The 12387-nt window shown below is 41.9% G+C and overlaps 1 protein-coding gene across 1 annotated transcript in view; it reads right to left on the reverse strand.

The window, feature by feature from the left end:
* Positions 1–12387, reverse strand: part of LOC307027869 (voltage-dependent T-type calcium channel subunit alpha-1G-like) — a gene marked incomplete at both ends in the record, with an annotated part of 79385 nt that overhangs the window by 33748 nt on the left and 33250 nt on the right. The window lies entirely within an intron of this gene.

A 12387-nucleotide genomic window follows, 5' to 3' on the forward strand; every position in this document is an offset into this window, starting at 1 on the left:
TCTGACCTTGGATCAGTCACTAGAGGCAACCTCCCTCTTTAACTACCTGATCCCAGAGGTCAAAGGTCAAGGGATGGTAAAAAAAGATGGAATATGTAAAGCGTTGTCATGCAAGGACAGTGACATAATTCACGGGTGAACCACACTGAAGCCCAATTAAGACAAGTCAATGCTCTGAGGGGGGAATCTGGCAGGTGTATTATTGTTGTTATTATATTGGCTGCGGGTCATTTTATTTTTACTTGCCTTGGGTTGTAAACATCGACAAAAAAAAGAGCTTCGGTGTGGTTTCTACGGATGATTTTCACTCAAACACAAACCAAGAGGACTTCACTGTTGTGGAAGGCAATCTGTAAATCAACAACTAAGAACTAAAATATCTTCTTCCACAATCTTTCACAGACTATTCTCAACCTAGAGTGGTGCAGTAATGAGTCCTCAAACTTGGAAAACACTCAGCATTTAACGCTTCCGGTTCCCTTGTTTAAAAGTGTTTTGAATGTGTTTTTAGTTGTTATCCTGAAATAGCTGAAGCAAGGTTCATGTTTACTTCTACGAGATAAAATACGTCAGTAAATACCCCACTGGTGAATTCAAAAACGGAGGCTGCTAACAAGTGTCTAAATGAAACGACTAAACGTCATCACGCCCAACATTAGCCTCCTTTAGCTTAGGGCTGGGCGATATGGTCTCTAAATGATATCGCGATATTTACTGACTATATATAGCGATATTCTGAAATGTCCTCTAAAATTTTTTTTTTTTATTTAACCCCCTGATGTTTACAGTCACGCCAGTATGATGATTCTAGTAGTCCCTGCAACATATGTCTGCATAAAAAAAAATCGGCTAATAATGAAGAAAATTAACACATTTGTTGCAATAGTAATTTATGCACTAACTACATTACTACTTGTACTACAACAATTGAATCATCAGTTCTTCCTCATTTTCCTCAATTGTTCATATTTGGTTTATGAAAATAATGATATTGTGGTCATTGTTCAAAAATGTCTGCTATTATTATGAGTAGTATTATTATTATTATTATTAGTATAATGCGCTTTCTGTCTTCCTGTCATTATCAGGAATTAGACATGTAATGGCTATGTATTAGATTAGATTATAACCTTCATTCTCCTAAACTGCTGGGACATTTCCCTATAGCCAATACCTTTATATTTTCTACTCTTCACTTACTTGTCAGCATAGGTCGGCATTGATGTACAGAGCCGACAGAAGACCTTGTTTATATTGGCATCATATTGAGAGGTGCAGTGACGCGTCCTAAACCAGGAAGTAAGCTGCTGGTTCCCTCGAGAAAAAAGCAATGGGATTTCTCCACAGGGTTTTGGAAAATAGCTGGAAATAAGGTCAGTGGAAAACAAACCTGTTTGATAAATGCACGTTTTTTTCAGCCGGATAATCTCCACATGTCTACCCTACTTTTATAATTTTCGAATCATAAATCTAATCGATAGATTATAAAAGGGTTTTAGGACGCGTCGCTGCACCACTAGAAGCCAACTCCATCGATCAAGCTGGCTGAAACTTTCTCTCCCTCTTCTTCTCATGTTCCCTGTCACTCTCCTTTAACTCCTCCGGTGACTTTATTTTATTTGAAGATAGTTTTTTGCCCGGCGCTCACGGGCAAACGGGAGCCTGCTCGCGCTGGCTCTGCAGCAAACAGCTGCTGCGGAGCCAGCGCGAGCAGGCTCCCGTTTGCCTTTCACCCAACAACGACAACCGCCTCACGAAACGCTATGTTGTAGCGTTAATAAACGAAACAATTTAACAAAATTGTCAAAGTACCTATACCACTGGACAATTTTATTTTTTTTAAGCAATATTTTTAGTGGCCCGAGCGGGCAAGTGGAAAGTACGTTATGCTGACCCGGGGTGTCTAAATAGTGCTTCCGAGCCAGCGGGCCATTTATAATGTCGAGCCCTGCTCTCTGTCACTGTGCATGTGTGTAATGTTTGTGTGCAAGTTAGACGGGGCCTGCGTGTGTGCCTGCGTGTGTGACTGTGTCTATGAGGGAGAAAGGAAAGCTCATTTTGGCCGCGGCGGGAAATTGATTTGACAAAATAATACTCGATGTTCACGATGTGGTCATTTACGACATCGCATGGAGTGCAATCCACGATGTATCGTGTAAACTCGATATATCGCCCAGCCCTACTTTAGCTTAGTGGTGGTGACGTGAAGTCATGTGACCGTGCTGTAGTTTCTTTATAGCCCAACATTAGCCTCCTTTAGCTTAGCGGTGGTGACGTGAAGTCATGTGACCGTGCTGTAGTTTCTTTATAGCCCAACATTAGCCTCCTTTAGCTTAGCGGTGGTGACGTGAAGTCATGTGACCGTGCTGTAGTTTCTTTATAGCCCAACATTAGCCTCCTTTAGCTTAGCGGTGGTGACGTGAAGTCATGTGACCGTGCTGTAGTTCCCTTATAGCCCAACATTAGCCGCCTTTAGTTTAGCGGTGGTGACGTGAAGTCATGTGACCGTGCTGTAGTTCCTTTAGAGCCCAACATTAGCCTCCTTTAACTTAGCGATGGTGACGTGAAGTCATGTGACCGTGCTGTAGTTCCTTTATAGCCCAACATTAGCCACCTTTAGCTTAGCGGTGGTGACGTGAAGTCATGTGACCGTGCTGTAGTTCCTTTATAGCCCAACATTAGCCACCTTTAGCTTAGCGGTGGTGACGTGTAGTCATGTGACCGTGCTGTAGTTTCTTTATAGCCCAACATTAGCCTCCTTTAGCTTAGCGGTGGTGACGTGAAGTCATGTGACCGTGCTGTAGTTCCTTTATAGCCCAACATTAGCCTCCTTTAGCTTAGCGGTGGTGACGTGAAGTCATGTGATCGTGCTGTAGTTCCTTCATAGCTAGACTTGCCACCCGTTCCTTGAAATACGTATTTGTTACGTAATTGGGAATTAAATGTTGCGTTCCGTATTGAACCAATACGGAACGCAGTTTGTCCCGTATTTTCACAATCTGTCCCATGCACGTCTGTCACACACACACGTGAACACTGAACTAACAATAATGAACAAAATAAAGGACAGGAAATATTAAAAACAGCAAAATATGTTGGCGGGAGGTGCGCAAGACCTTCCGAGGACTCTCCTCTCTGCTCTGCCTCTGTGCCAAATCCTGTCTGTCTGCCTGTCAGCCTGGCCCGGCCCCTTTGCGCTGCCTGTCGTCGTTACGCTCGCTACGTTACGTCATTACGCCGCTCTGTCGCGGCGTGATTTTTAAAAACAAATGCAAGATGTCTTCAGATACGCCACCTCGTCCTCAAAAGAGGAAACACCGACAACAGAAATACAGACGAGAATGGGAAGAGGCAAACCAGTGGCTTGATAGGGTCCCTGAAGATGACTACAAGGCAAATTGCAAAGCATGTCGCAGAACATTTTCAGTGTCGCACGGTGGGCTGTCTGATGTCAAACAGCACGCAGCCGGGGATCTCCACTCAAGAAATATCAGAACACAAAGGAGCCAAGCACCAGTGTCACAGTTCTTCATAGCTGAAACATCTCCTGAGATTGATTCGGTATGATTTTAAAGTCTATTAAATAAACGTGTATTTAATATTATCAATATAGAATGAAATGTAACCATAAAGAACATCTCTGATTCAGAATCAGAACTCTTATGTTGTTATGCTAATGCTGCTCATTTGAAATTATTCCTAATAGATTAACAGCAAATAAATACTGTGAATAAATAGGCCTACTGTGAATAAATACGATTGATTGATTGATTGATAAATAAAATAAATAGTGACAACAATATGAAAGTAATAATCTGACATCATCCCATTCCCCCCTCTAGATTACTGCAGCTGAGGTGACACAGGTATACCACACAGTAAAACATAACCTCAGCTACAACAGTGCTGACTGTGGACACAAGCTCAATCAAAAGACTCTATCTGATTCCAAAATGGTGAAGAAGATGACTTTGGGGAGAACAAAGCAAGAGGCACTGGTGAAAGACGTCCTGGCCCCGAAGGCAGTGGGTGATGTTCTCAAGATCTTAACATCACCACCCCTCCCATTCTCCATACAGACCGATGCTTCCAATAAAGGGAACAGGAAGATGTTTCCCCTTGCTGTCCAGTACTTCACTCCAGAGTCTGGTGTCACCAACAAAATGCTGGACTTCATAGAGAATCCAGATGAGTCAGCTGCTGGGATTGTAGCTCTCCTGGAACAATCCCTTGAGAAATGTGGCTTGTCAATGGATCAAGTGACTGGATTCAGTGCTGACAACACAAATGTCAATTATGGTATTCACAACTCTGTTTTCACCAACCTGAAGAGAAAACAAAACGATCTGCTGCGAGGAAACTGCCATGCCCACATAGTGCACAACACAGTGAAGCACGCCCTTGACAAGCTTACTGTAGATGTGGAGAATGTTGTGCTGAAGGTCTATGGCCACTTCTCCATTTCAGCAAAAAGAAGAGAGTCACTCAAAGAATTTTGTGAGTTTTGTGACGTTGAATTCCAAGAGATCCTACGACATGTGACAACCAGGTGGCTCTCCCTCAATCCAGCCATCCATCGGCTGATGCAGACCTGGACTGCACTGAAGTCGTACTTCATCAGTCTAGGAGACGAGTGTCCCAAGCAAGTGCAAGCTTTGTTAAAGCTCAACAGAGACTCAACTGTGGAAGATGAAGACATTGTGGAGATTTACCTTCTTTTCTGCAACAATATACTCTCCCTCTTTGAGGAAGTAGTAAAGAGCCTGGAGAGCAATAGAACCACCTGTGTTGAGTTGTATTCCATCATGGATGAATTCAGGCAAAAGCTCATACAGAGACGAGACGACCAGTTCTATGGGTACCTAACAAGGCAAAAGCTGCAGCGCCTCCTCCCTCATGACGCACACATGGCAAGGGCCGAATTCACTGCATTCCTCAATACAGCCATTTCATATGTTGAGAAATGGTTCGACTTCTCCGAAGAGAACTGGCTCTTCTCACTGCAGCCTCTCTTACTCCAACATGGCAACCTGACCTTTAATCAAATTGAGAAGGTGGCTACCAAACTCAACCTCATCAATAAATTGAAGATGAATGAGCTTTACGATGAGTGCACCACAGCCAATACAATCCTGAGGAGGCTCAGAGAAGAATATTCTGATGCATGGAAGTCCAAGGGTGTGGCTGCGAGGTGGATGGCTGTGTTTAAAGAAGTGGATGTGCCCAACATGCTCTCCATCATGAGACACATCCTGAGCATCCCAGCATCCACTGGATACGTGGAAAGGATCTTCTCCAGAATGACCAACAAGTGGAGTGACTGCAGGAGCAGGTGCTCAGTGGAGCTCATCAGGAGTGAGCTCCTCATTACTCTGAACTTTGAGCAGACCTGTCCAGAGTTCCACACCACAGCTCTGAAAGACAAGGAGCTGCTCAGTGCTGCAAGAAGTAACAAGAAGTACTCCTGGAAGAAGAAGTGAGGAAGAGAGGGGACTGTTTAAACCTGTTCTAACAAAAAAAAGGACATAAAGGAGTTGAGGGAAGCTATGCACTTTATTTTTTATCTGTTTATTAGTTTTATGTTATGCACTTTCTTTAGGCGTATCTTGACTCCACTGGTGGCTCCCAGTTATGAAGCAGAGGGTATGCAGCCAGGTTCAGACTTGGCTCAGGGAGTGATGTTATCAATCTTTTCATTTGTCATTTTGTTCAATCAGATAATCATAACAGGTTCACAAAAGTGTTTCATTTTAAGATGATTCGTAAAAGAGTCCTCAGGCAGGCTTTGTTACAGCTGTTACAGCACTTTATATGCATATAATACAGACTAGCATATGCTCAAGTTCAGCCTAGGTCAGTCTAATCACCCGTAACAAGTTTACAAGTGTGTTTCATTTCATTGTTTTCTGCCTTAAGTTTAATTGTTCCCAAATGTTACACTTAAAGCACATTCTATTGTAGCTTATTTAATTTAGGTGCTGTTCTGTTTCAGTTAACGTGCCCTATGCAGGCAGGCTTTGTTTAATTTACTATGGCTATGCTCAGGTTCAAATGTTACACTTAAAGCACATTCTATTGTAGCTTATTTAATTTAGGTGCTGTTCTCAGGTTCAGGCTAGTTCAGCCTATGCACAGTATGTATTTAAACATACAAGTTTACAAGTTCATTGCTAATAAAGCACTTTAAACTAAGTATGACTACAGTAAATGCTTTCTTGACTACCCCTTCCTTACTGACCACCAAGTGACCCCAGGGCCCAGAGGCTATTATGGTATGTGAAATCATGTCAATTATTTAAATCAAAGCATTTTGGTTCATATAAAAAATAGATATATTTCTATGCATTTCAGGAGTTTCGGACACCCGCGCGGCGTGAGGGGTGTTCCTTATTTCTATTTCTGAAAGGTGGCAACCCTATTCATAGCCCAACATTAGGTTTTTACTTCAGAAATCATAAAGTGGTGTTACTGTTTGGAGATTATCCTGCTGAACTACACGTGTAAGTATCATAAACGTGTGTTTGCTACAAAGCTTATTTTTCTGCAATAATCCACTCGGGAAATTCCCTCCCATCGCTTTTAATCAAGGGAGTATTTCACGATGCTTATTTCTGGGTCGGTCCACTCTATTACTCTCTTCTCGCCTCTGCACTTCTCTTACAAACTTACTTTAGCAACCCTCAGAGTTCCTGCTTGTTCTTCAGACTGCATTAAAATGTGTGTGGTGATGCCAGGTGGATTGAAGCCGATCCGGTGAGTAAGACCTCTGTTGTAGCAGAGTGGATAAACTCTGCGCCTCAGGACCTAATCACCATGCACCTCCTTTTAAACTATTTACTTTATTGATACTTCCCATGAGTGTGAGAGAAAGACTAATGTGTTTGTGTTGTGCCGTTAGGTGTGTCTATCTCTGAGGCACTTCCTTCTAGTAAATCAAGCCCCAGAGTGCTTTCCCCTCGACCTGGGAAGTGTTGGGAAATTAGGTTAAGGAAAGCAGATGCTAATAAACTAGCGAGCAAGTCGACTTCAGGGCTACTTGGTAGTTGCTGTGCTCATCACGTTCCTGCATTATCACAGTTTCTCCCATTAAAACATCATGTGGGAAACACCCGGGGAAGGCTACTTTAAATGACAAGGCATGACAATTAATAGACATTCTGGGAATTTCTCACCCCTTCATTTTACTTGCCGTATATTATGTTAAGTAAAGAATGTGTCCTGCATAGATTAGGGGCTGTGGCTCTCCATGCTAATGCCCTGTTTATATAAGAGAAGTGTCAAATGTGGAAAAAGTGCAACGTAAAGTAGTGTTCGGAGTGTTTTAGAGGCAAAAACTGTGAATGTTTCAGTTCGGTCAAAAGATTTGCGGTTATATAAAGGTTTTATTCTAAGTTTTTCACATAATATAGAAAAGGAAAAATACGTGAGACTGGAGGTATATAACAGAAACAGCTGGAGGTTCTAGTACGTTTACAAATGTAACATTTCATTGGTACACCAGATGGGGAAATAAACACTGAGGCTGTTTCTCAATGTTGAGTACGCTTGCTTGGTAGCACTTCCGAGTCACTTGCTTCAGAAGCGAGACAAGCATACTTCCTAGCCTCGGAAAACGAAGAATGGAACAGGCGAGTAAGTGTGCAGGTGTGCGTCATATGAGAGGCCCCGCCTTACAGATTTGGGGGAATTGGTCCGTGCGCAAAGCATTGTGGGGATTTTAAGCCTGCGGAGTCTACACATGTGCAGCCTCGACATTTCTCAAAACTAAGTACACCGGGCTCGGTAGAATTCCAAGTATGCTGGGCATTGGAACAGTCCTTTGGCGGCATTCAATGACGTAGCATGCTTGAAATAGTGGCTCTGGAGCATCCTTACTCGAGATTGAGAAACACCCGGAGTATCCAATGGCCGAATTTGCACGAATAATAAAAGGTGAAATGTTACGTTTGATTCTGTTTGAACACCATTCTCTCTCCAAACTCGAAACAGATTTCTTAGTGTCTCCTTTTAATGGACTGGTATTTAGCGTCATTTTATAATGTGTAGTGCGGTTCGATATACTTCAACACGCGGTTAATATTACCTTAATGAATGTGACACAAGTTGCGTATGTTATACTACTACTTAGGTTGAGGAAAAAGACCATGGATTGGTCGAGTACGTTTTATAACTAAAGTAACGTGCATAAATTAAGGAAACCTTTTTGGCCTAAGTCCTCGTTTCTGCGCCGTCCACCTTGACTTCCACACGTAAGTCTTTTCATTTGTCTTTATACTACGTCACTTAACTTTTACTCCCTGCATCATGAAAAATGATTGAATGATCAAAATTGAAGCTATAGGGAAACGTTAAGCATCATAGATTGAGTCCATATTGTTGTGTCTCGTCACATGTGTTCGTTATGTTGATATATTTTGTCTTTCACTTCCTGTTTTATTTTGTGCTTACCTCTTGTCTTTCATTCCAGGCCCTGTTTTCTTCCTCCCCCTGTGTGTTGTTCCCGCCATCGTCAGCGTCTGCCCCGCCCCTGATTGTTTCCACCTGTTCCCACTCTCCTCATGTTTAAATAGTCCTGTCTCTCTCCTGTCCTGTGTCAGTTCGTCTTGTTTGTTTCCGAAAATGGTCGTGCCAAGGCTCAGCTCTGAAAGGATCGCTTTTCACTCATATCAGGTTTTGTTATTTTGGTTATTTTTTGTTGGCTTTATTAAGTCCTCTTTTTGTGATGCTAGCACCTTTTGTTATTTCCACCACCTGTTCAGAGGGATTACGTGAACTGTGAAAAATAAATATACCTTTTTTTATATTGCAGACTTTGTCTCTGGCTCGTGCATTTGGGTTCATCGGTTAGTGTCGAGGTCCTGACATATTTAGTCAAATATGTCAGGACCATCATTTGTGACATTTTGCTTATTTCTGGTCTGTGATCACACCATTGTGTCCAGGTGATCAAAAGCTTTATATATCATTGCAAATTTAAAACAACAACTTATACCAAATCCCATCTTCTTTTTACCGCTAGATTTCTGCAGACCAATAAAAAGGTATTCTCTCCAGCTTCACAATGATTTACTCTTCAGATAATCACAGCTTTACTTTCCCAATAGAAGTCGATGCATGCAGAAGTTTGCTCTCTACCTGCAGGGCCAACACTCGAAGATTACAAGAGGCGATTACTTCTCTTTGCTCGATATCTCGGCTGCTCTAATGACTCCTTTAAGGAAAGTGTTTGCTGCCTAACAAAAACACAGCTTTATCATCCAGGAGTCTTTGTGCAGCAGCAGTATACACCTTCGATACATCTACAGATCAGGAGTGCTGAGTGATCGGGACAAAAGTTTGCACTGACCTCAGATCTCTTTTGGAGTGAACGGTGCAATTAAGAAACCCAAAGGAAGTCGTTAAAGTGTCTGAAAGTACGACAGACTGTGAGAGAGACTTTAATCCTGCTCAGCTCCGGACAAATTCCCCGTCTCTTATTTACTCGTTCTCTCTCCGGTACATCACAAACAACTCGTTCACAGGCGGAGATAATCCGTATCTCAGCTGTCAGAAAATAAAAGCTCTACAAAACAATAAGAGTGAGTCTGACACAAAAAAAACACTTTACTGTTTCTTCCATTTTAGATCAAGGCACCTCAGGTGGAGTCAGAGGGAATCAACAGAGAGGGTTTCACTGTCTTTGGTTTTAAACGTTATCTAGGTAAGGGATACGGAAACCTTTAGAGGACAGTGAGAAATGACGGGTAACAAATAAACCTTTTTTGCCCAAAACTTGTTTGTAAGTTTTGTAACTTGTGCAAAATGGTTAAAAATGAAATATTGGCTCAAATATACAAACAAATTTAAATTGGAAAAAGTTTGCTTTGTAAAAAAAACACTTTGGGTACGTTTCTTAACTTTTTCTTATTTTTTAATGTGATTTTTTATAACAATAACTAAATTGTAACTTGAGAAAACAAGTTTGCCGGGTAACAAAAAACCTTTTTAACCCGTTTTAGTTTCATAACCGTTTTCAACTTGTTCAAAATGGTCATGAAGGTTATGGTAAGTCTCTTGATTTTGTAGGCAATCTTTTATGACAAAAAATGAAATTCTAACTTGATTTGAGTCCATTTGAAATAACTTCACTCAAATATTGGCATCCCTGGACTTCCATAGCTTAATTGTTGTGAATGTTATTAATGGTGTTATTTAGAGCAGTGGTTCCCAACCTGGGGGGCGCTGAAGATCGCAGGGGGGGCGCCAGGCCTCAGATGATTTGAGGCCAAATATCATATTTAGACTTTTTTTATTTTTTTTTATTTTTTTTTTACATGTTATTGTAACGCATTACATGATTGTCACTAAAAGCCTTGTCTCTACATTACAATAAAATATAAAATATAATTGGCTAATTAATTTTAATAAAAATTCTAGTTAGTATTAAAGGCATAAAAAGAAAGAAATGTATAATTCTGTCTTTAATAGAAATGTTTCTTCTGCCCGTAAAGTGTCCAAACCAGGCTTTTCTGGATAATTGCATTTCTAAAACATAGTCATCGTCCATGCCGGTTTCAGTTTGATTATTTGTCCCAGTTGCTCCGATCAGATCGGTCTCCTCCATTTTGTAGATTATTTATGACTTTTGAATCCCCATAAACACATCGGCAAAATCCGGCTTACTTTGAGCTTGTGTTTTAAACAAAGTGCTCCAATAGTTAATACTTAATTACGCTTTCATCCTCCTTTAACTAAATACTTCACATTCATCCAGTTTGTGACATTAGTTGTAGCATTTTTGAGACTTTGAAACTTTAATTACCGCTGTTGCGCCCCCCCCCCCCACCCTTGTGTGTGTGTGTGTGTGTGGCGCAACTTCCAACAGGAGTCATTTGGGGGGCTCTTGGGTAAAAAGGTTGGGAACCCCTGATTTAGAGGTTTGCTACAGCAGCAGTTATCTGATTCAACTCTGGCTGTTGATACAATTCTGGTACACACACACACACACACACACACACACACACACACACACACACACACACACACACACACACACACACACACACACACACACACACACACACACACACACACACACACACACACACACACACACACACACACACACACACACACACACACACACACACACACACACACACACACACACACACACACACACACACACACAATTACCCCTTTTCCTCCTATCAGCATCCACCCGACAACATCCATTTACACCCTCCTGTGAGCGGTGTAATTGAGCCCCCCTGGGTGCTGTTGGTGTATAAATATACATATAATAGTCTGGTCCTTCTCCGACACCGAGCCAAAATTGGGGCGGCGGAGAGCAGACAAGCTTACAAACAACGCAGCTATTTCAAGACCAGGGATCTCCCTCGAGTCCAGGACAAATTAACCCCCCCCCACCCTGGTCACAAAGATATAATCTCCACCTTTCATTTTCCCCAGTGAAGCCTCTACAGTGTACTTGTTAAACTATCCCTAAAGCATCAGTGTTATTACCACCAAGATACCAACAAATGCATTTCAGTATTTTAAGAGGTTACGGCGTGCCTTTGCAAAAACTATTAGAGGCAACTGGTGTAAAAATAACAAGAAGCCGAATGCCATTTGTTTGCCAGAGAGATTATAATCGGAATAATCCAAAATCCAATGGAGAAATCTCATTGGCTTTATCTAGGGGACCCTTGTAATGCTAAATCACGTCATCTCCGCACCACTCTTTTAGTATGCAAAGATTACAGTGTACATGCATTGAAGTTTATAAAAGGAGTTGTACACACATACAAGTGTTACAGCAGGCAGAAGATACCACTCAACCCCACCACGAACAACAACAACAACAACAGCAACTTGAACATCTGCCCATTGGAAAACCATTGAATCCCTTCTGGACATCGTTGAACAGCGTACAATTAGAGGACACGAGGACGAGACTTACAACCATATGTTGTTCAAAAACCTAATTTCCCAGAGTGCACTGGCCTCCCCCCCCCCCCCCCCCCCCCCCACCACACACACACACACACACACGTCCCTGTCTCTCTCTATCAGCTCTGTTCTTCTAGTCTGGCTGGATTTTTTTCCACCGTCTCCTTCGCTTTATCTCCAAAATCCAGTCAAATAAAACAGAAAGGGTTCTTACCCCGCAGCCAGAACAAAAAAGAAAAAGGGAGGAGGTGAGCTTTCAACCTGAGTATTTTAAAGAACAACACACTCTCACACACACTATAGTGTTCTTTGTTGTCACTCACTGCCCGTTATTTTCAGCAGCGAGGGCTTCATGCAGGAAGCTTGAGGACGTTTACAGGAAGTGACAAGTTCTCTGGCAGCCATGTTGGAGGTCCTCTGATTTTATTAGCAACATAAGGGATTAAACAGTGG

The sequence above is a fragment of the Notothenia rossii genome (assembly GCF_949606895.1).
Source record: "Notothenia rossii genome assembly, contig: scaffold_212, whole genome shotgun sequence".
Taxonomy (NCBI): domain Eukaryota; kingdom Metazoa; phylum Chordata; class Actinopteri; order Perciformes; family Nototheniidae; genus Notothenia; species Notothenia rossii.